This window comes from Schistocerca americana, chromosome 2 (assembly GCF_021461395.2).
Source record: "Schistocerca americana isolate TAMUIC-IGC-003095 chromosome 2, iqSchAmer2.1, whole genome shotgun sequence".
Lineage (NCBI taxonomy): Eukaryota > Metazoa > Arthropoda > Insecta > Orthoptera > Acrididae > Schistocerca > Schistocerca americana.
Window position 1 is genome coordinate 1,028,754,402 of NC_060120.1, and position 22,455 is coordinate 1,028,776,856.

A 22,455-nucleotide genomic window follows, 5' to 3' on the forward strand; every position below is an offset into this window, starting at 1 on the left:
ATACGTCCGGCTCAGAGAGCGCAATACTTTTCAGATAAAGAGGCGTGCCGGTAGACTCCTTGATTTCGCCAACTCCAAACAGCACCACAAGTATATTTAACATGGGCCTTCCAGGGAATCCGGATCAGGGGCAGAAAGTAGCACATTTTCTGCTCGTGGTAATACATCTTCCGTAATACGATGAATCGTGGCAGTACTTTCAGAAGTATCTCTGTCGGAACATAATCGCCATCAAGGGAAATAACAAACCTTTAAGCCAGCCGTGTTTAGGAGAATTAGGAAAAGACCAGGCCACCAACTTCAGGCTGATGAAATCCTTCTCCCGCCAAAATCCAACACTGTAGTTGGCAATAACCACCTGAAGAGTACACCGCCGTGGCAAGGTAATGAAATGTTACACATTTGGGAGTGAATGGCTAAGGCTAAGATTCGTCTGCCGATACTGACTAGCGAGAACAGGCATTTTAAAGCTCTCCGTCGTATTGACTTTAGGGTTGGTTCGCAGTTTGAGACAAAACTCTGTGAACTTGAGCAGGATTAATACTCTGACCAGCCGGCCGCTGTGACCGAGCGGTTCTAGGCGCTCAGTCCGGAACCCCGCTGCTGCTACGGTCGCAGGTTCGAATACTGCCTCGGGCATGGGTGTGTGCGATGTCCTTAGGTTAGTTAGGTTTAAGTAGTTCTAAGTTCTAGGGGACTGATGATGTCAGATGCTAAGTACCATAGTGCTCAGAGCCATTTGAACCATTTTTTTTTTACACTGTCCACTCACATTGTGTCCATGTGTCAATTTCCTGAATATGGGCCACAATGATAGATGCATACTTCTGTTGATCGGTTATCCCGTCCAGAATCGCGTGACCTTCCAGGGAATGACAGCAAAACATTCCCCAGACCATAACGCTCCCTCCTCTGACTTGGACCGTTCCGACGATTGTTAGAGAGCCAATGGGTATATGTCCTACGGAGCGTAAAACGTTGATTCATCTGAAAAAGCCACCTGTCGCTATTGAATGGGCGTGCAGTTCCGGTTTTTGAGTCGTAATTGCAGTTAGTGGCGTGTAAATTTCAGCCTTCCTCGCCGAGGAACAGTGGTCAGCACAGGCGCAAGAACCAGGCGTCTGAACGGTCGTTGAGAAGACGCTGCTGGCAGTTCCTTTGTTCATCTGGGCGGTCAGCTGCTGAACTGTTGCAACTGAGTTGCCTCGGCACCGGTTTGGGACAGCGCCATTTTGCCGTGCACCGTCCACTCTAGTAACCACAGCGACACGTGAACAGTTTACAAACTTAGCCATTTAGGAAATGCTTCAAACTTTGCCCCAACAGTAAATGATCATGCCTTCTGGGCGTCGAACAAATGGCTCCATTTCCACATTACGACAGCGACTGCACTGTTTTCCGCGTCCCCTCCGACATTGTTATACAGGGTGGTCCATTGTTCGTGACCGGGCAAGTATCTCACGAAATAAGCGTCACACGAAAAAACTGCAAAGAACGAAACTTATCCAGCGTGAAGGGGGAAACCAGATGGCGCTATGGTTGGCCCGCTAGATGGCGCTGCCATATGTCAAACGGTTATCAACTGCGTTTTTTTTTTTAAATAGCAGTCCCCATTTTTATTGCATATTCGTGTAGTACGTGAAGAAATATGAATGTTTTAGTTGAACCACTTTTTTCGCTTTGTGATAGATGGCGCTGTAATAGGCACAAACATATGACTCACAATTTTAGACGAACAGTTGGTAACAGGTAGGTTTTCTTAAATTAAAATACAGAACTTAGGTACGTTTGAACATATTATTACGGTTGTTCCAATGTGATACATGTACCTTTGTGAACATATCATTTCTGAGAACCCATGCTGTTACAGCGTGATTACCTGTAAATACCACATTAATGCAATAAATGCTCAAAATGATGTCCGTCAACCTCAATGCATTTGGCAATACGTGTAACGACATTCCTCTCAACAGCGACTAGTTCGCCTTCCGTAATGTTCGCACATGCATTGACAATGCGCTGACGCATGCTGTCACGCGTTGTCGGTGAATCACGATAGCAAATATCGTTCAACTTTCCCCACAGAAAGAAATCCGGTCACGTCAGATCCGGTGAACGTGCGGGCCATGGTATGGTGCTTCGACGACCAATCCACCTGTCATGAAATATGCTGTTCAATACTGCTTCAACCGCACGCGAGCTATGTGCCGGACATCCATGATGTTGGAAGTATATCGCCATTCTGTGATACAGTGAAACATTTTGTAGTAACATCGGTAAAACATTACGCAGTAAATCAGCATACACTGCACCATTTAGACTGCCATCTATAAAATGGGGACCAATTATCCTTCCTCCCATAATGCCGCACCATACATTAACCCGCCAAGGTCGCTGATGTTCCACTTGTAGGCATCGTGGATTTTCCGTTGCCGAATAGTGCATATTATGCCGGTTTACGTTACCGCTGATGGTGAATGACGCTTCGTCGCTAAATAGAACGCGTGCAAAAAAATCTGTCGTCGTCCCGTTATTTCTCTTGTGCCCAGTGGCAGAAATGTACACTACGTTCAAATTCGTCGCCATGCAATTCCTGGTGCGTAGAGATATGGTACGGGTGCGATCGATGTTGATGTAGCATTCTCAAAACCGACGTTTTTGAGATTCCCGATTCTCGCACAATTTGTCTGCTACTGATGTGCGGATTAGCCGCGACAGCAGCTAAAACATCTACTTGGGCATCATCATTTGTTGCAGGTCGTGGTTGACGTTTCACACGTGGCTGAACACTTCCTGTTTCCTTAAATAACGTAACTATCGAGTGAACGGTCCGGACACTTGGAAGATCTCGTCCAGGGTACCGAGCAGCATACGTAGCACACCGTCGTTGGGCATTTTGATCACAGGTAAACGACCCATTTTAACACGGGTAATGTATCACGAAGCAAAGACCGTCCGCACTGGCGGAATGTTACGTGATACCACGTACTTATACGTTTGTGACTGTTACAACGCCATCGATCACAAAGCGAAAAAAGTGGTCCAACTAAAACATTCATATTTCTTTACGTACTACACCAATATGTAATAAAAAAGGGGTTCCTATTTTTAAAAAACGCACTTGACATCCGTTTGGCCTATGGCAGTGCCATATAGCGGGCCAACCATAGCGCCATCTGGTTTCCCCCTTCAAGCTAGACGAGTTTTGTTCTTTGTAGTTTTTTCGTTTGATGCTTATTTCGTGAGATATTTGGTCCGCTCACTATCAATGGAGCACCCTGTATACCCTCCACTGCTAGTGCTGCCACATGCCGACTGTGAGTGGTTACTGCACGTTGATGTCCAACGTAGGCGGCGTTCACACTAAGGTGAGTGGACAGTGTAGAACCTTAGCTCTGCCTTAAGCGCTGTCTAACTTTGATGAATGTGTTCCGAAGCTTAAGGAAAAAAAAAAAAAAAGTCAATTTTGGTAAGACCATTCTTTCAGCGCCGAGGCGAAAACACGGCAATCTGGAACTGGTTGCGTGATTGACTGTTCGTGGAAACAGATCCGGCTGGGTGGGCCCGTTGATAGCAGGCGCAGTTCTGTTTCGCAACTGCGTCGCCGGCGCCGAAAAGTCAAATCGCGGGTGGCTTCTGGGGGCGGGGCGGAGTCGAGCTTGCGTAACGCCCAGTACGGACGTCATCAGCCAACACTCGCGGCGGACAAATAAATTGGCAGCAATCAACGGCAGCATTTCGCGACGTCCTCGGACAAGTTGTTAAGAGTCGCGTGTGTCGTCTGCGTGATAGCCGTGAACTGTCGTTGCCATTGAATTTCGCGAGTCCCCTTTGTGCTGTCGGCTTGTGTGAGCGGTTGGAGCTTCGCGTCACAGACTCCTCATCCCCCCCCCCCTCACCCCTCCCCCTGCCATTCTCAGCTCGTTATTTCTCTCTTCCTTTGTCCGCTCTCCAAACGAAACAAAGGAGAAAAACGGAGAAAAAGAACGGTATCATTTTAGCGGACCTTACATGGCCTCGCGAAAAGTTGTCCGGCGTGCGAGCGCCGTCGGGTAACGTTACGTAAGCTGCAGGTAAGCTAGTTACCGCCAGTGGAGGGAAAAACCATTAACCGGGTGGCCCGCAGCCTGCAATTCCCTCCAAACACGGGCACAGTGTTTACAAGCGAATGGCGACACGTTGAGCAAGAAGGCTCTGGTTTTTTTGGCAATGTCCAGTGTGAGAGGAACAGAAAAAAAGTTTACACTCACTGTTAGGCCGTTTCATTGGAGATAATCTGCTTTTACGAGTATAACCAAACTGAAATAAGTACGCCTGATCTACCGGGACAGAAAATTTGCCACGAAGTATTCGAGGGAACGCTGTGGCATTACTGAAGCTTTAAAACATCTTGAAGGGACTGTTCCAAAAAACCATAAGTGTAGGCTCATCATTGCTGGCGCTAAGGCTAAGTAGGTCTTCAGTATGCCCACAAAAGCACTTTCTGAAATGATGTAGTCGTTAACCAGTGCTACAAAAGAACACAATTACGAGACCCTCCCCTACAGTACCCTTTGGAGGCGACATAAGAGTTTCAGAACTAGAGCATCAGTTTGATTTTTTTAGCGACACATTTACACAGAGCATAATGTGTTATTGAGGAATATCACGTGATCTTAACAAGGGTTGCAAAATGAAAATGTATTTAAGAACAACTTTGGGACTCTTAGTACTTTTATTTTGTCACTGGTATGGCTTATCTGAAATGGCTCTAGGTATTTTATCAGTCCACACACAAACAAAATGTTCGGCATATTAAAAACTGAAATACACAGGATTATGTTCCACAGTATTTGTTTTACATTTCTTTGTGAACCTGCTTTTGGGCGTCTTGGCCTAGAGAGTCTAACAACAGGTTCACAACGAAATATAAATTAAACTTCATGGAACGTAAATACTGTGAAACAATTTCGACTGATTCGGTCAGTTTGTACTAATATTTGCTGGCCGAAAAGCGTCGCGCTGATATATATTAGTTAAATTGACAGACGCAGTGGAAATTATTTCGTAGATTTAGAACAGAGTTGCAGACCTTAACCAAATAATTATAATATATATAAATTTAAGGTTATTGCTGTGTGTTCCAGTTTTTAATACGCCGACGAAATATTCTGTTAAATGTTAGACGACTTTCATCAAGGAGGAGGCTAATCTAAAGGTATGTCCTCGTTAGAAATGGGCTAGGTGGAGGCGTTGTGTAGACTATCCTGAACGGCTTCCGGACGTCAATCGATAGACACTTTATATACAGTTCAATTAATCAACTTTGTATTGTAGCCCCTCATGAAGACGCACGAAGGGACATGACAGAAAGAGTTGCGCTATTAAACCAAGACAAATCAGATGAGCAAATAGATTGATGGAGTCATGGTGGTGGTGGTATGATGTGGGGATGTGATTATGATAATAAGCAGTATCATAATCTCTAAAATACAGCCTAAGGCTACAAAAAACGAAAGATGGCGTCTTGAAATTCAGAATTAAATACTTCTGTTCGTTTGTTTTTCAAGTACTTGGCATCATCAACGCAGTCTGGACAGTTACTACTTCTGGTGGCCAAGAGTAATTTTGACTACATCGTCATGGAGACAGGTCGGTGTTCCTGTCTTGTGTGAGCCTAAATAAATATAAACACTGTACAATGTACAAGAGAGAACAACATGAAACGATCTAGACAAACAGCTAAAAAGATCCATGTCGTGTGTAATTATGCAGACTGATTTCGCAGTTATATGTGCTGATCAGTGAATTAGTAGAACTGACGATGAAAATTTAACATTTCTATTATGTTTATCGCATAGATTAGAATAGGTATTATCCGTTTTTTGGAACTGAATGTTTGTTTTGCACCAAACATGTTTCGCTTATTGATATTAGGCACCATCATTGTTTTTTTTCCTCACTTTTTAGCGTGTCTAGTGTTCGTTGTGGAGGCACAAGGTGAACGCACTAATTTTCCAGTTGAAGTAACATTTCTGATTACAGTTGCATGTTACCAGAGAGTGTAACGTCTTTTAGGTAGTATCTCTCAGCGAAGATGACATTGGTTGTACTGTAGTCGGTTTAACTGGAAAAGTTTGCTGAAGGATTCCACCTAACGCGAAAATTAGTCTATATGCGGAAATGTAATACGCCGTTTTGTACGGCGATATCAAGACCGTCAAGCGGAGAAAGAGAAAGTGGGTGCTGAGTCGCATTACCTACTGCCGCTGCTTTTTCCTCGGTTAATGTTCGACTGGGATGAAGTTTCTCTCTCGTTGTTTGGCCTCGCTCTCCAGTAGCCTCACCCAAGTCGTGCCAAACTGCATCATTAGAACGGTCCGCGATTGCGCACTCCCTGCGATCAGATAGGCATACAATCGCTGACGATGAAAGTTTCTGTCTTTCTGTTACGACCCCTTTTTTTCCTTGATCAAAGTGGCATATCAAGTTCAAATTTGAATCGCATACCAAAGTCTGTGGTCCCTTGGCGGAGTAAAAATACTCAGCTTCTAAAGCAGTGAACTCAAAAGATACGGCCATTTACGTCACATAAAGGGTGAACATTATTGAACTATATGCAATGATAATTAAATGGACACCCTAGCTGCAAACAGGCGTTGATGTACTTCATTGAGGACATGTTGAAAATGTGTGCCCCGACCGGGACTCGAACCCGGGGTCTCCTGCTCACATGGCAGACGCTCTATCCATCTGAGCCACCGCGGGCACAGAGGATAGTGCGTCTGCAGGGACTTATCCCTTGCACGCTCCCCGTGAGATCCACATTCCCAACATGTCCACACCACTACATTCGTAGTGCGCCTAATAGATGTTTGCCCATCATACTCATTACTCGTGGCAGATTAATCTACCAAGTCCCGTACGAGTTCGGGCATAGCGTGTGCGTTCGCACAAGAAGGTCAATGGCCGGGAAGCCATATTTTAACTATATATGACGGTTGTATCTGTTCCCGAAAGAACAGTTACCGTGGATGACCATGCAGCTTTGCTAGAAATGAAATGATAATTAAATGGACACCCTAGCTGCAAACATGTCCCCAATGAAGTACATCAACGCCTGTTTGCAGCTAGGGTGTCCATTTAATTATTATTTCATTTCTAGCAAAGCTGCATGGTCATCCACGGTAACTGTTCTTTCGGGAACAGATACTACCGTCATATATAATGAACTATATGAAAAAAAAACTAAATTAGTTAAAAACTGCGGTATGCACACACTTTATGCAACATGTAAAAGTCACCACAGATATTCGGATTTAGGTTATGACACGTTCGATATGCCTGCCATCATTGGCGACGATGTGGCGCAGACGAATAGCGAAACTCTGCATGTCCCGCTGAAGTGTCGGAACATCGACGCTGTCTATGACCTGTTGAATGGCTCTTTTCAGCTCAGGAATGGTTTTGGGTTTATTGCTGTACACCTTGTCTTTAATATACCCCACAAAAATGAGTCGCATGTATTCATATCCAGAGAATATGGCGGCCAATCGAGGCCTATGCCAGTGGCCTCTGGATGCCCCAGAGCCAGAATGCGGTTCCTAAAGTGCTCCTCCAAGACATCACTCTCCTGCTTCGACAGGGTCGTGCTCCGCCTTGCATGAACCACAAATTGTCCAAATGAGGGTCACTTTGGATAATGGGGGTGAAATCATTTTCCAAAACCTTCACGGACCATCCGGTAGTCACCGTGCCATGGAGGAATGTCGCACCGATTATTCTGTGACTGGCCATTTCACACCACACAGTCGCTCATTGAGGGTTAAGAGACTTCTCGATCGCGAAATGCGGATTCTCAGTCCCTCAAATGCGCCAGATTTCATTATAGACGACCCCATCCAAATGAAACTGGGCTTCGTCGCCAAACCAAACATACTAATTCCCATCATGCCCTGCGACCAACCATGCAGTTTGAACGTCCTAAGGCAAACCGTTCAGAAGTTATGACGATCTTATTTCACATAGTTCAATGATTGTCAACCCGTATTTTAATACTCGGTAATTTATTCATTATAACCTAGACGGTACTTCCCCTTCACGTAGAACTATGAAATTTGGCGAGAAAAAAGGTTTCACCGTATACAAGTAAGGAAAAGAATCATAAAAATGTCGATTTTTAATTATAAAGGACGAAATACTATTTCTTTTGTCATTTGTTATCCGCCTTCAGACTTGAAATTAAAGCATCAAATGGCTCTGAGCACTATGGGACAAAACTTCTGAGGTCATCAGTCCCATAGAACGTAGAACTACTTAAACCTAACTAACCTAAGGACATCACACACATCCATGCCCGAGGCAGGATTCGAACCTGCGACGGTAGCGGTCGCGCGGTTCCAGACTGTAGCGCCTAGAACCGCTCGGCCACTCCGGCCGGCTCAATGATTGTCACGCTGTATTTTAATACTCGGTAATTCATTCACTAAAACCTCGACGGTACTTCCCCTTGACGTAGAACTATTTGGCGAGAAAAAAAGGTTTCACGGTTAAAGTAAGGAAAAGAATCAGAAAAATGTCGATTTGTAATTATAAAAGACGAAAAAAATATTTCTTTTGTCATTTGCTATCCGACTTCAGACTTGAAATTAAAGCATCCTCGGAACTCCTAGAATCCTTCCCAGTATCATTGTCGGTAACAGGCAAAAATCGATATTCTCGAGTCTCGGAAAGGACACCTATATGCATAATTAAGTTTGTACGGAACCTTCAGTGTCATACTCGCTCCTGCCCAGTGTTAACTTTTGTATTCACCAGAGTAGTTCTGCTTTTGCTTTTTCAAAAATGGTTCAAATGGCTCTGAGCACTATGGGACTCAACTGCTGAGGTCATTAGTCCCCTAGAACTTAGAACTAGTTAAACCTAACTAACCTAAGGACATCACAAACATCCATGCCCGAGGCAGGATTCGAACCTGCGACCGTAGCGGTCTTGCGGTTCCAGACTGCAGCGCCTTTAACCGCACGGCCATTTGCTTTTTCGTTCAGACGTTAAAAAACTCGCAGTATTAACACACTAATACTTGAACATGCGTCTTGCCAAAAGGAAATTTAAATGTGGTCTTGTGAAATATGGGGAAAACGCAACATATCTTGTGTATTGTTTTTTTCTTTTTCTCTCTCTTTCGATGTCTCGTTTTTCACTCCTTTTTTCTTAAACAGTCTTCTTTTTCTTTTGTTTCAGGTAAGTGGCCTAAACGACAAATCGATCATCGGCACCCGGGACTGCATCTTTCGTGAAGGGCGTCGCGTCGTGCAAGAGTTTTGCAGAAATTCACCTGCCTTTGCTGACAGTATTGCGAGAACTCGCTGGGCCTCGCGTTTCTGGTTATCGCGCCTTGTTCTTTCTTTCCTTAATAGCTGCAGATAAGAGCACAGTAAAGGCGCAAAGGTCACATCCATAAAGCTGCCCGTTAAGAAGTGGGTTTCTGCAGCATTGACGAGGGTGAGGATACAAGGACGTGGAATAAGTGTGGTGCATGCATCAACCCTTGCGGAACACCGTTATTATCATTTCCCTTTGTGTTGGCCACTTCATGGGCAGGCAGTGAAGAAAAAAAAAAGTGTCGGAGGAACTGGCGGACACATATGTTCGTACCGAGTGATTTCGTCAGATTGCTGTTGTGCAACGGGAGAGGCAGTCGTACTGGTATCGGCGGCATAGTTTCGTTTTTGGAGCGGCGGCCGCGGTGGCGCCAGGGCGCCGGCCAATGGGAGGCGCCGGCCGGCTCACGCCCTCGGCGCGGCGGCACGCCATTGGCTGGCGGCGGAGGCTCGCCTCGCCGCGCCGTTGCCGCCGGCGGCGTGGCGACTTGGTACCTGTCGGCGCCAGCCGCGCCGCTCCCCTTTCAAGGCCGGCGGGGCAGGGTAGGCTGTGTCTGGACTGGAGGGCCTTCACCTTTCCTCTCCCCCAGGCGTCTCCGGGTCGCTCCTCTCGCACACTGTCTGCTCTACAGCAGCCAGACCACTAGCTCTCACCGTATTTTGCTGTAGATAAGGTCAAGGGACACCAGTAAACAACACTGACGGAAAGAAAATCGCAACACTTTGTAGTTGTGCGATACGAACGAAAGGTGGTACGCGTGTTTCTGTACCTGAAACATAATCACAGTTCCGATTACGGGCCAGTCGCATCACTATGGTGATACAAATCGGGTTTGCTGCAAATGCACGCTGTAATGGTCATTAGCGTAGTTACACTACTGGCCATTAAAATTGCTACACCACGAAGATGACGTGCTACAGACGCGAAATTTAACCGACAGAAGAGATGCTGTGATATGCAAACGATTAGCCTTTCAGAGCATTCACACAAGGCTGGCGCCGGTGACGACACCTACAACGTGCTGATACGAGTAAAGTTTCCAACCGATTTCTCAAACACAAACAGCAGTTGATCGGCGTTGCCTGGTGAAACGTTGTTGTCATGCCTCGTGTAAGGAGGAGAAATGCGTACCATCACGTTTCCGACTTTGATAAAGGTCGGATTGTAGCCTATCGCGATTGCAGTTTATCGTATCGCAACGTTGCTGCTCGCGTTGGTCGAGATCGAATGTCTGTTAGCAGAATATGGAATCGGTGGGTTCAGGAGTGTAATACGGAACGCCGTGCTGGATCCCAACGGCCTCGTATCACTAGCAGTCGAGATGACAGGCATGTTATCTGCATGGTTCTAACGGATCGTGCAGCCACGTCTCGATCCCTGAGTTAACAGATGGGGACGTTTGCAAGACGACAACCACCTGCACGAGCAGTTCGACGACGTTTGCAGCAGCATGGACTATCAGCTCGGAGACCATGGCTGCGGTTACACTTGACGCTGCATCGGAGACAGGATCGCCTGCGATGTGTACTTAACCACGAACCTGGGTGCACGAGTGGCAAAACGTCATTTTTTCGGATGAATCCAGGTTCTGTTTACAGCATCATGATGGTCGCATCCGTGTTTGGAGACATCGTGGTGAACGCACATTGGAAGCGTGTATTCGTCATCGCCATACTGGCTTATCACCCGGCGTGATGGTATTGGGTGCCATTGGTTACACGTCTCGGTCACATCTTGTTCTCATTGACGGCACTTTCAACAGTAGAAGTTACATTTCAGATGTGTTACGACCCGTGGCTCTACCCTTCATTCGATTCCTGCGAAACCCCACATTTCAGCAGGATAATGCACGACTGCACGTTGCAGGTCCTGTACGGGCCTTTCTGGACACAGAAAATGTTTGACTGCTGCCCTGGCCAGAACATTCTCCAGATCTCTCACCAATCGAAAACGTCTGGTCAATGGTGACCGAGCAACTGGCTCGTCACAATACGCCAGTCACTACTCTTGATGAACTGTGGTGTCGTGTTGAAGCTGCATGGGCATCTGTACCTGTACACGCCATCCAAGCTCTGTTTGACTCAATGCTCAGGCGTATCAAGGCCGTTATTACGGCCAGAGGTGGTTGTTCTGGGTACTGATTTCTCAGGATCTATGCACCAAAATTGCGGGAAAATGTAATCAGATGTCAGTTCTAGTACAATATATTTGTCCAATAAATACCCGTTTATCATCTGCATTTCTTCTTGGTGTAGCAATTTTAATGGGCAGTAGTGTACGTTTCAGACTGGACGTGGGGAGTTGATATTACTGAAGAATGACTTCAAGGCGATAAAGACGCCATTGTCAGCACCTCACTGAGTTTAGACGAGGTCGTGTACTAGGGCTACGAGAAGCTGGTTGTTCCTTCTGCGATATTGCAGAGGGTCTCGGCAGGAATGTAGCCACTGTACAGGATAGCTGGCAGTGGTACTCACGAGAATGTACGGTCGCAAGAAGATCGGGCTCCGGACAGTCATGAAGCACTGCCGACAGGGAAGATAATCGTGTTCGGCATATGGCTCTGGCGCATCGTACTGTATCTGCAGTGACCTGTTACAGATAGGTTACTTCAAGGACAACTCTGTGCCAGACGCCCTGTAGCGTGCGTTCCAATGACCCCAAACCACCGCCATTTGCGACTGCAGTTGTGTCAAGCGAGAGCTCATTGGAGGGCAGATTGGAGGGCAGTTGTGTTTTCTGATGAAATCTGGTTCTGCCTCGTGCCAGTGATGGTCGTGGTTTGGTTGGGAGGAGGCCAGTTGAGGTCGTGCAACCAGACTGCCTGCGCGCTGGACACACTGGAACCACCACACCTGGAGTCGTGGTCAGGGGTGCGATTTTGTATGACAGCAGGAGTACTCTAGTGGTTATCCCACGCACTCTGACTGCAAATTTGTCCGTCAGTCTGGTGATTCTACCTGTTGTGCTGCCATTCATGAGTAGCATTCCAGGGGGCGTTTCCCTACAGGATAATGCTCGCCCACATACCGCTCCTGTAACCCAACACGATCTTCCAAGTGTCGACATATTGCCTTGGTCTGCTCGATCACCAAATCTGTCTCCAGTCGGGCACACACATGGCACAGCATCGGACGACACCTTCAGCGTCATCGACAAATAGCGTTAACAGTCGGTGTACTGACCGACAAAGCGCAACAGGCATAGAACTGCATCTCACAGACTGACATCCGACAGCTGTGAAACACAGTTCCTACACTTTTGATTGTTTGCTTTCAACATTCTGGCAGTTACACCTGTTATTAGTGTACCAGCCATTCACATTTACATTTACCTGTGATCTTGCAGTGTTAATCACTTAAATATGTTACCTAGACAAATGTATTCCCGAAATTTCATTACTCTACATTAATTATTTTTTGGTGTTGTGTGTTTTTCCGTCAGTGTACATTTAAACACTACAGCCTACATTCGTAGCTAACAGCCGGCGGCCCTACGCAGGATGCGGCTTCGATCCCCGGTACAGTATCACACCGAAAATAATGTCTGTGATCATGAAACTTCGTATAACGTAAGGGAACGCAGCTGGGTGACGTTCACAACCGTCGATATTTCCACAGGGGCAAACTCTGTCATTTTTCAAGGCAAAACTAACACGCTGCACTGATGGTGTTAGTGCCTCTCGACGTATCCACCTGTCAATGTGACACATTTTTTGTAAACGGTGATTTGATTTGGCGGAGATTTTAGTAGTAGAATTCTGCATTTTGCCTGTTTAGCCAACGTAGAAAATATCAGCTCTTTATCCTTATGGAAATGCCATGGATTGGTTTCTTTATCCTTCATTCACGGAAAGAGGAAGACAGTCACTGGGTACCATTGCCACCCCATGACAATACCGGGTAGTAGGAGCGATAAATTCAGTAGCAGAAAGATTAAGCATGTGTGTCTGTGGAGCTGAAACACACGAAAGGGATGGAATGTCCACCTTCACCCTTGGATGAAGTAAGTTTGTAGGTCTTACCACATTGGGTCTTTGAAGCTGTAGCGCAGTGTGGCGTGGATTGAAACTTTCAGGGCACCACAACAGTGTGCTAGACTGGGACTCGAAGTCAGAACGTTGCCTATCGTGGCAATGAGATATCGAGGCCCTCACCGGTTCAGTTTCTGATTTTATGACGCACGAAACGACTTTTGCATTCCTCGCTGGACACAGTTTCTCCTCCAGTTACATATCGCCTTTTATTTTAAAAGCGTCTTCAGTTGACTTTCTAAGATGCCAAATGGTAACTGCAAACAGTTCACACTGTAAAGCTTGAGATGTCCATCTCGTCGAGAAAACTTGGAATGTTACTACGCGTTTGTTGTCGTGTCGACAGTAATTTGTAAGGAAGTATAGCCACTTAGGCATAACGTTTTGTGGCATCTTGCACCTGTGCCGGGCAGAACAACATGAAGGATGCTGCACTTACGCTTCACATTCAAATATTTTCACCATATTTGTAGAAAAACTGTTCATTTTTTTCGATCCACAATTCTGTTTCTGTACTCTTGAGTACTCTCTGATAATTTACGTATTGTAAACCAAAAAAAGTACCTTTTTGAATAACCATTAGAGACCTATTAAAATAAAATATCATGATAAGCAGTTTTGTTTATAAATAAATCTACATTGCAACATACACTAGACGTTCAGCCTATTGTGAACAAACACGGTATCTGCCAGATCCTGCGATAAATGCGCAGTCCAAAATAACAAATTTAGAAGTATTAAAATTCGTTGTTGTTCTTGACGAACGGTTAACAAACACGTGCAACGGCTGTACTGTAGAAACTAGATAGCTCCATATTAAAGAGATTCGGTGAGGAAATCAATGACCTTCTGAGAAAACATCCTACGCCAGGTTGATGATGAAGTGGTGATGCCAGATTGCATATTTAATAATAAACGTGATCCTTTCTGTTGTGATTTTGTGCCGTATAAACACTGTAAACTTCATTAGCTAAAAAGTAACACATTTTGAGTAGTTTTCAATTCTTCTAAAGTGTATAACTTCGTCATTATAGTCGAATCGTGCAGTTCTACTCGAGAAAAGATAGGACTAGTGAAACAATGAGTTTACTTCAAATTCCGGCCGTAGTGCCGTGATGTACATTCTAGTTGTCTCGCGAAGTCGGGTTACGGAAAAGTTGGGGCAACTCAATCAACAGAGCCAAAACTGAGTCAGTTGCCCTCAATGGGTTTCCCTGCCTATATGAGACTTGTCCTTCAGAATTATACTCTGGTTACTGTAATTAGGAAAAAAACTCAATGAAAATTTTAAACTCATTTTCAGGATACCGCAATACATAGTTTGGAGCGTTTAATTAAACATTCTTAACGCTAACTGTGAATACATTTCTAGGCTTTGTAAACTACTAGTGTGTCTCTGGAAATGGTGGCCTGTGACTGCGTTAAGCAGTTGCGAACTCTCTATATGTCGCTCGACGTGACAGGTGGCGCGTTGAGCAGGCGACTGCTACATTTTAAACAGCTAATCAGTATTCCGTTGCATAACGACAACGCTGTTGCCAAACTGACGTCTCGCTGACTTGACGCGCCAAGTGTGTGGGCTTAAGTCAAGTAATTTGCAAATACACGTACCCGGTGGTACGTCCCCGAACAGAATTCGATTTCTATACTGAAGTAACGTTACTCTTTGAAGTCGCGTCTTTTAGGTATCAGTCACGCCCAAACGGGAGACAAAGTAGGTGGTTCGGGTGTGGTCGTGCGTTTATGACGCTGCCTACCATTTAGTTTAAATTGACGCTGTATTGATACTGTTACGCGGCCTTCACAACATAGTTAACTTCTTTTCTTTGTTCAGTTTAGTTCCAGTGGATAAACAAAAATAAAGAAAGAAACTGAATTGGTATGGGTTGTATACAGACCGTGGGGTAATTCAGGCGACCCTACCTGTTTATTAAGCACAGCGAAAAAAGAATGGTTCCTCTGATTTGCATTGCGAAAATTACCACTCTGTTGTACAGGCTATTTGCATATGTTTTGTTACATTCCTGTTGCTACATTTTCGAATCGCTTTCTGCTTCAAATGGAATACGGTTCCCATTTCCGTTATGGCCAAACAACGTGGACAATTGTAAGACTCACAAGGTGCGACATGGTCGTAAGTAGAACCGTGATCCAGAAAATATAGGATAAATTTCTTTTAGTTCCGTCTGTGATCATAAAATCGTTAGGTCCTTAAATTACCGGTTTCGGTCAGCGATGACCAGATTTGTTTTAAAATATGCCCTAATGGAATGAAGACATTGTCACTATTGCTTCATTAGGTTCGGATATGAAGATATCATCGCCGACCGAAATCGGTAGTCTAAGGACCTAACAGTTCTGTGATCATAAACGGAAAGAAAAGAAATTTGTTCTGATTTTAAGACTGGTTCACCAGGAGCCAGTGCCTTAATTGAAATGAAATGTCATTTTAGCTTAAGGAAGGATGTGCAAGTTTAGCGTCCCATCGATATCGGCGTTGGTAATAATAGTTCGGAAAGGAATACGTCCACGGTTTTGTTCAAAGAAGCACGCCGTCCATTCACCAAACTGGCACCATCACAGCGTCGGGATGCCTCTGCAACCATTTAAAGAAAGAAAAAGGACGGAAAATCATGAATTTATGTGATAGTTTATGAAACACATTAGGCCTAGTTGTCGCATCAAATCTGGATAAACTTCTCAAGCTTTCGACGGAATCTTCCTCCATCCTCTTCGTCAGGAAAGTCGTGGCTGTTGTTGTGGTCACATATTCAGATATGTATCGAGCACCACCTGCAATCAGTCTAAGAGGGCTGCCTAGATTGTCTCCTACGTCGTTTACCTAGATTACGAACAGCAGAGAGCTCTAACGCCCTTGGGGAACGCCAGATATCACTTCTGTTTTACTCGATGACTTTCCGTCTGTTACTACAAACCTTAACCTTTCTCACAGGATATCACGAATGCAGTCGCACAACTGAGACGATACTCCATAGGCACGCAATTTTATTACCAGCCGCTTTTGAGGAACGGTATCGAAAGCGTTCTGAAAATCTAGAAATATGAAATAGTTTGAAATCACCTGTCGAATGAACTGATTACTCTCGCGAGTAAAGAGCTAGTTGTGTTGCACAGAACGACATTCTCTGAACCCGTACTGACCGTGTGCCAATAGGTAATTCATATTGTTCGATGATCCCAAAATCCTACTGCAAATCGATATGAGTGACACGGGCCTGTAATTCAGCGGATTACTCTCAATTCCTTAGAGTTTTGGTGTGAGCTACGCAGTACGGATCTTTCGTGTTGCTGGCTGTATATGATTCGTAAGTATGGAGCTGTTATGTCAGCATTCTCTGAATTTAATTGGCATACAATCTGAACGCGACGACATGCCTTTATTCGGTGATCTGAGTTACTTCGCTGTGCCGAGGATATCTACTTCTAAGTTACTCAGGTTGCCGGCAGTTCTGGATTCGAATTCGAGAATATTTACTTCGGCGTCTTTGGTGAAGGAATTTCGGAAAACTGTGTTTAGTACCTCCGCTTTAGGGGCACTGCTGTTAATATCACCACCACTGTTACCGCGCAGTGAAGGTATTGGTTGTGACTTACCGATGATGCACTATACATACGACCAGAATCTCTCTGGATTTTTTGTTTTCTATTACGGTCGCACTTGCTGTTACTGAGCGCACAGCATACGATGGAGTACTCCGCATGATAATAGAGGGAGGCTAGGTCTCAGGTGTCAGGTGATTGTCTATTGAAAGGAAAGGTGTGTGTGTGTGTGTGTGTGTGTGTGTGTGTGTGTGTGAGCGAGAGAGAGAGAGAGAGAGAGAGAGAGAGAGAGCGTGAGCCTGTGAGTGGAAAAGTACAGGAGTGGAGGACTGCAGTGTTCGTTGAGAACCGTGTGTCGAGGCCGAGCGAATTCCTGCGTTCTCAGCGACTGGCTGTTGCAAAACATGGCAGGAATCTAAAACACGGCATACTTCTTCTGTGGCGGCGACGGGCACGTTCGTACAGCGAAGCTTTCTCGAACACACACACACACACACACACACACACACACACACACACACACACACACACACACGTACCTCTGTTGCATCCTGGAAGTTGGTTCACGATAAGGTAATAATGTTTTGTCGTAAACTTCATCTCCTTGTAAGCAGTCGTAACCTTCAACAGTTTCGTCGCGACGTGAAGTGGGTTGCTTTGTTCGAGAAAAGAATAGTACCAAGCCGTTGCGCGCAAACGAAATGACGTCAACACTATGTTGTCGTAGGAGTGGCACTGTAGAGTACAGTTACATACAGTAGACACTTCCCCTCCCTGTTGCGATAAATGCTTTTGATCAGCTGTGTAATATTCAGGATGTCTACGTTATCTCTCTAGGTCCCTTCCACGCCTCTAGAACATTCGTCTGCAGATGGTACTTGCAAAATATTGCATGCAGTAAACTGAACTACGGGATCCATCATATGCAGAGGTTAGCTCTTATACAAAATCCTGCACCGGCAACACTTTGGCAGCTGTGGACGGCTACAGTGACCATATTTCTGCAGGGGACTTCCAACGACTTGTTGAGTTCCAGCCACGTCGAGTTGCTGCCCGTGTAAAAGAATTTCGGACCTGACATTGTATCCCATTACTTTCGTCACTTCATTGTAATGCTATCCATTCAGTTTAACTGATTTCTAAGGTCCTCTGCCGCCTTGGACAGAATTACAATGTCAGCGGTAAACCTCAAAGTTCTCTTCTCCCTGACTCTATTTCGAAATTTGTCCTTCATTTACTTCATTAGTCGGTCAACGTAAATCTAAGAGGAAGATACAAACATCTGCCGTGGAAACTGTGTATGAAATTAAGGGGGGTAGGACGTCAAACGGGCCGACTTCGAGGAGAGGCACCACATGACATCTTAATTTGCACTGTCTATACTTTTGCAAATAAATTCATAAAACTTTGTCAGCATGACCAGGAAGGATTCAGGATTCACACTCATAGCAGTGGAAGTTCAAAAACACGAAAGCATAATATTTTTTAAATGTGAAATTTCTTGATTTTTTTTTTCACTTACTGTTAGCTGCATTTGTTGCTATAGGTACACTTTTCTTCATAAGTAAGAGAGATTCTTCGATGAATTTTGCACAGCTTACAAACAATACTTACAAGTGTATGAAACTGTAGAATTTATTTAATCTGTGTAAAAATGAATGGGGTGTTACGTTTTAAACTTCGTGTTTAGAGAAAACTCGAATTTTATAGTTAATTATCTCAATTTTTACCACATTTTTTAACAGATGTGGGAAATTCTAGAGTTTCATACAACTGTAAGTATGGTTTGTATGCTGTGCAAAATTCATCGAAGAATCTCTCTTACTTATGAAGAAAAGTGTACCTACAGCAACAAATGCAGCCAATGGTAAGTGAAAAAATGATGAAATTTCACATGTAAAAAAATTTGTTTTGTTATGATTTTGAACTTCCTCTGCTATGAGTGTAAATCCTGAAGCCTTCCTGGTCATGCTGACAAAGTTTTATGAATTTATTTGTAAAAGTATAGACAGTGCAAATTAAAATGTCCTGTGGTGCCTCTCCTGCTCCAAGTCGGCCCGTTTCACGTCCTACCCCCTTTAAGAAACCTCTGTCGATAGCTTGGAAGCGTAAGAGTAGGGATTGTTGTCAGCATACCTACAGCGAGCGCTTGTGTTATTGGGGCGCGTCGACCTGTGGAAGCGGTTTCGCGTTAGGCAAAGCTCTGGGAACTGACGCAGTAGGCAGACGAGGTGAACGCTCTGCGGCTGTACCTGCCAAGCAAGCTGCGTGACGCAAGTAGCGTCTCCAAAGGCAGCCACCGTCTGCCCGGCTCTCCGCACATGCTTTCTCCTTCGTTCCTGTTTTACCTGCAACAGCTGCGAAAGGTTCACGGAGTGCCGACTGTTCAGAAGCAGTTCGTAGAGACTGTGTGTGTTGCACCACGGGACGAAAGGCGTGTGAGTGGGTACGCTGTCACGTGCTACGACGTGAGGATGATTCTCCTGGCAACGTCCAGATTCGCTGTCGAAATCTTGTGTCGATTTTCAAGTCACAACTGACAAGAATAGAACTTCTTCTGAACCTACCCAGATTGCGAAATTTCTCTTTGCGCAGTGCTGTTATTTCAGCTTTTCCACCCACTAACTACAAAGTAATTCCAGAAATGTTGCCATCTCCAACCGCGGTTTCGCAGTACAACTAGTGAGACGTCCGTCGTTACATCCTACGCTTCGCGCCCTGCCTTGTATGTCCCTCTTGGAAAACACAACCAGGTGAACTGTTCGGGGATGATACCGCACTTTTTGCGATGATTGCATCAAGAAGCTGCCAATACGCTGGGTCAAGTGCGTTTCTTAACCAGGCGATCACGAAGCAAAGTTATGTATATTTGGTTATACACTACTGGCCATTAAACTTGCTCCACCACGAAGACGACGTGCTACAGACGCGAAATTTAACCGACAGGAAGAAGATGCTGTGATATGCAAATGGTTAGCTTTTCAGAGCATTCACACAAGGTTGGCGCCGATGGCGACACTTACGACGTGCTGACATGAGGAAAGTTTCCAACCGATTTCTCACACACAAACGGCAGTTGACCGGCGTTGCTTCGTGAAACGTTGTTGTGATGCCTCGTGTAAGCAGGAGATATGCGTACCATCACGTTTCCGACTTTGATAAAGGTCGGATTGTAGCCTATCCCGATTGCGGGTTATCGTATCGCGACATTGCTGCTCTCGTTGGTCGAGATCCAATGACTGTTAACAGAATATTTTTTCGGATGAATTCAGGTTCTGTTTACATCATCATGATGCTCGCATCCGTGTTTGGCGACAGCGCGGTGAACGCACATTGGAAGCGTGTATTCGTCATGGACATACTGACGTATCACGCAGCGTGATGGTATGGTGTGCCATTGGTTACACGTCTCAGTCACCTCTTGTTCGCATTGACGGCAGTTTTAACAGTGGACGTTACATTTGAGATGTGTTACGACCCGTGGCTCTACCCTTCATTCGATCGCTGCGAAACTCTACATTTCAGCAGGATAATGCTCGACCGCATGTTGCAGGTCCTGTACGGGCCTTTCTGGATACAGAAAATGTTCGACTGCTGCCCTGGCCAGCACATTCTCCAGATCTGTGACCAATTGGAAACGTCTGGTCAATGGTGGCCGAGCAACTGGCTCGTCACAATACGCCAGTCACTACTCTTGATGAACTGTGGTATCGTGTTGAAGCTGCATGGGCAGCTGTACCTGTACACGCCATCCAAGCTCTGTTTAACTCAATGCCCAGGCGTATCAAGGCCGTTATTACGGCCAGAGGTGGTTGTTCTGGGTACTGATTTCTCAGGATCTATGCACCCAAACTGCGTGAAAATGTAATCACTTGTTAGTTCTAGTAGAATATATTTGTCCAATGAATACCCGTTTATCATCTGCATTTCTCCTTGGTGTAGCAATTTTAATGGCCAGTAGTGTATATTATAGACGTTCTGATCAGGGGACGGTCTGCAGATCCCGATACCTGAAGAAATACTCCAGAGCTATGGTCGCTTATATATTATACGTTTATTTTGAACTGAAGATTGGTTTGAACAGTACTTTTGTCATCTTTGAAAAAAGATGAAGATGGAAGCAAAGTACTGCTGAAACCGCTGATCGATTTAAAACACTCTTACATGCCGTCCACCCTGGTATGAACGTGGAATTTGAACTATCTCATGAGGTCGCTGTACTGTATGGACTACAATCTGTGCAAAATGGTTCTTGCGTTTAACTTCTATTTCTTGTGACTGTTTGAGGGGCAAAGCATTGAGTCGTTCACTAATATAAATTGTTGAGAGGTAATTGTTAACCAGCAAGCAAAAGAATATTTTTTATTACAGTCACATGACCACACAAGGTCTACATAATAACTACTCACAGCTATGCTTTTCCTCTATTCCGTATTTCTGATGTTACATTTAATTACCGTTTATATTTGTTCTACTGGACGACAGCACACACCACGAACTAAATCGATGCCGGCCGCGGTGGCCGAGCGGTTCTAGGCGCTTCAATCCGTAACCGCGCGACTGCTACGGTCGCAGGTTCGAATCCTGCCTCGGGCGTGGATGTGTGTGATGTCCTTAAGTTAGTTAGGTTTAAGTAGTTCTAAGTTCTAGGGGACTGATGACCTCAGATGTTCAGTCCCATACTGCTCAGAGTCATTTGAACCATTTTTTGAACTAAATCGGTGTTTTGGTTCATACTCCGTCGCCATACGTTTGGCACCGATCTGAGTGACATCCGGAGGTTTGGGTGGCGAGACGTGGGTACCAGCCCAGTATTCACTTAGTGGGATGTGGGAATTGTCTAAAAACCACATAGAGGCTGGGCGGCACGTTAGTCCTCGTCGTTAATCCACCGGGTGGCTTCCACCCGAGGCCTGCGCGTCTCCCCGAATCCCGGAAGGAGCGTGCTAACGCGCGCTGGTACCCAGATGTGTCCCGATAAAGCCTGAGAGATACGGAGCAAAATTTCATCATCACTGGCTCACGAGTCTCCGTCCGAATGTTGGAAACGCAACTCGCGATGATAAAAGATTTGCTTGCCAATAGACATTGCATTGCGGGGCCAGTGCCGGTCGAAAAGACAATTCCGGCAGTTTCACATGCTGCGCAGAACAGCCCGCGACCTGCGGCCACAGAGCAATTGTTCGCTAATCGCGCAGTGACGCAGATGTCAATAAAGGAGCGGACGTTAGAACGCCGTGCCCCTTTTCTTGTGTTATCGGCCGTCGCTCTTGCATCAGATCGGCGACTGTCCGGGGCGAGCCCCGAGCCGCCGGCAGCTGATTGGCTGCGCGGCGCACACACCCCTGCCGCTCCCCCTCCCCCCAACCTCGTGACGTAGCGCGCCGGCTTTCACAACAGGTCGGCCGGCGCGGTTACGTGCCGCAGACGGGGGCTCGTCCTTCCCCACCCACGGGTTTCCACGAAAAGGCGCCAACCGGCGGTGATGAAAATAGCGG

The 22,455-nt window shown here is 45.5% G+C and overlaps 1 protein-coding gene and 1 non-coding gene across 2 annotated transcripts in view; one reads left to right on the forward strand and one right to left on the reverse strand.

The window, feature by feature from the left end:
- Positions 1-22,455, forward strand: part of LOC124594650 (RING-box protein 2) — a 514,996-nt gene that overhangs the window by 14,867 nt on the left and 477,674 nt on the right. The window lies entirely within an intron of this gene.
- Positions 6,674-6,748, reverse strand: Trnat-ugu. Its single transcript has one exon. It is a non-coding gene; the product is annotated as a tRNA-Thr (tRNA).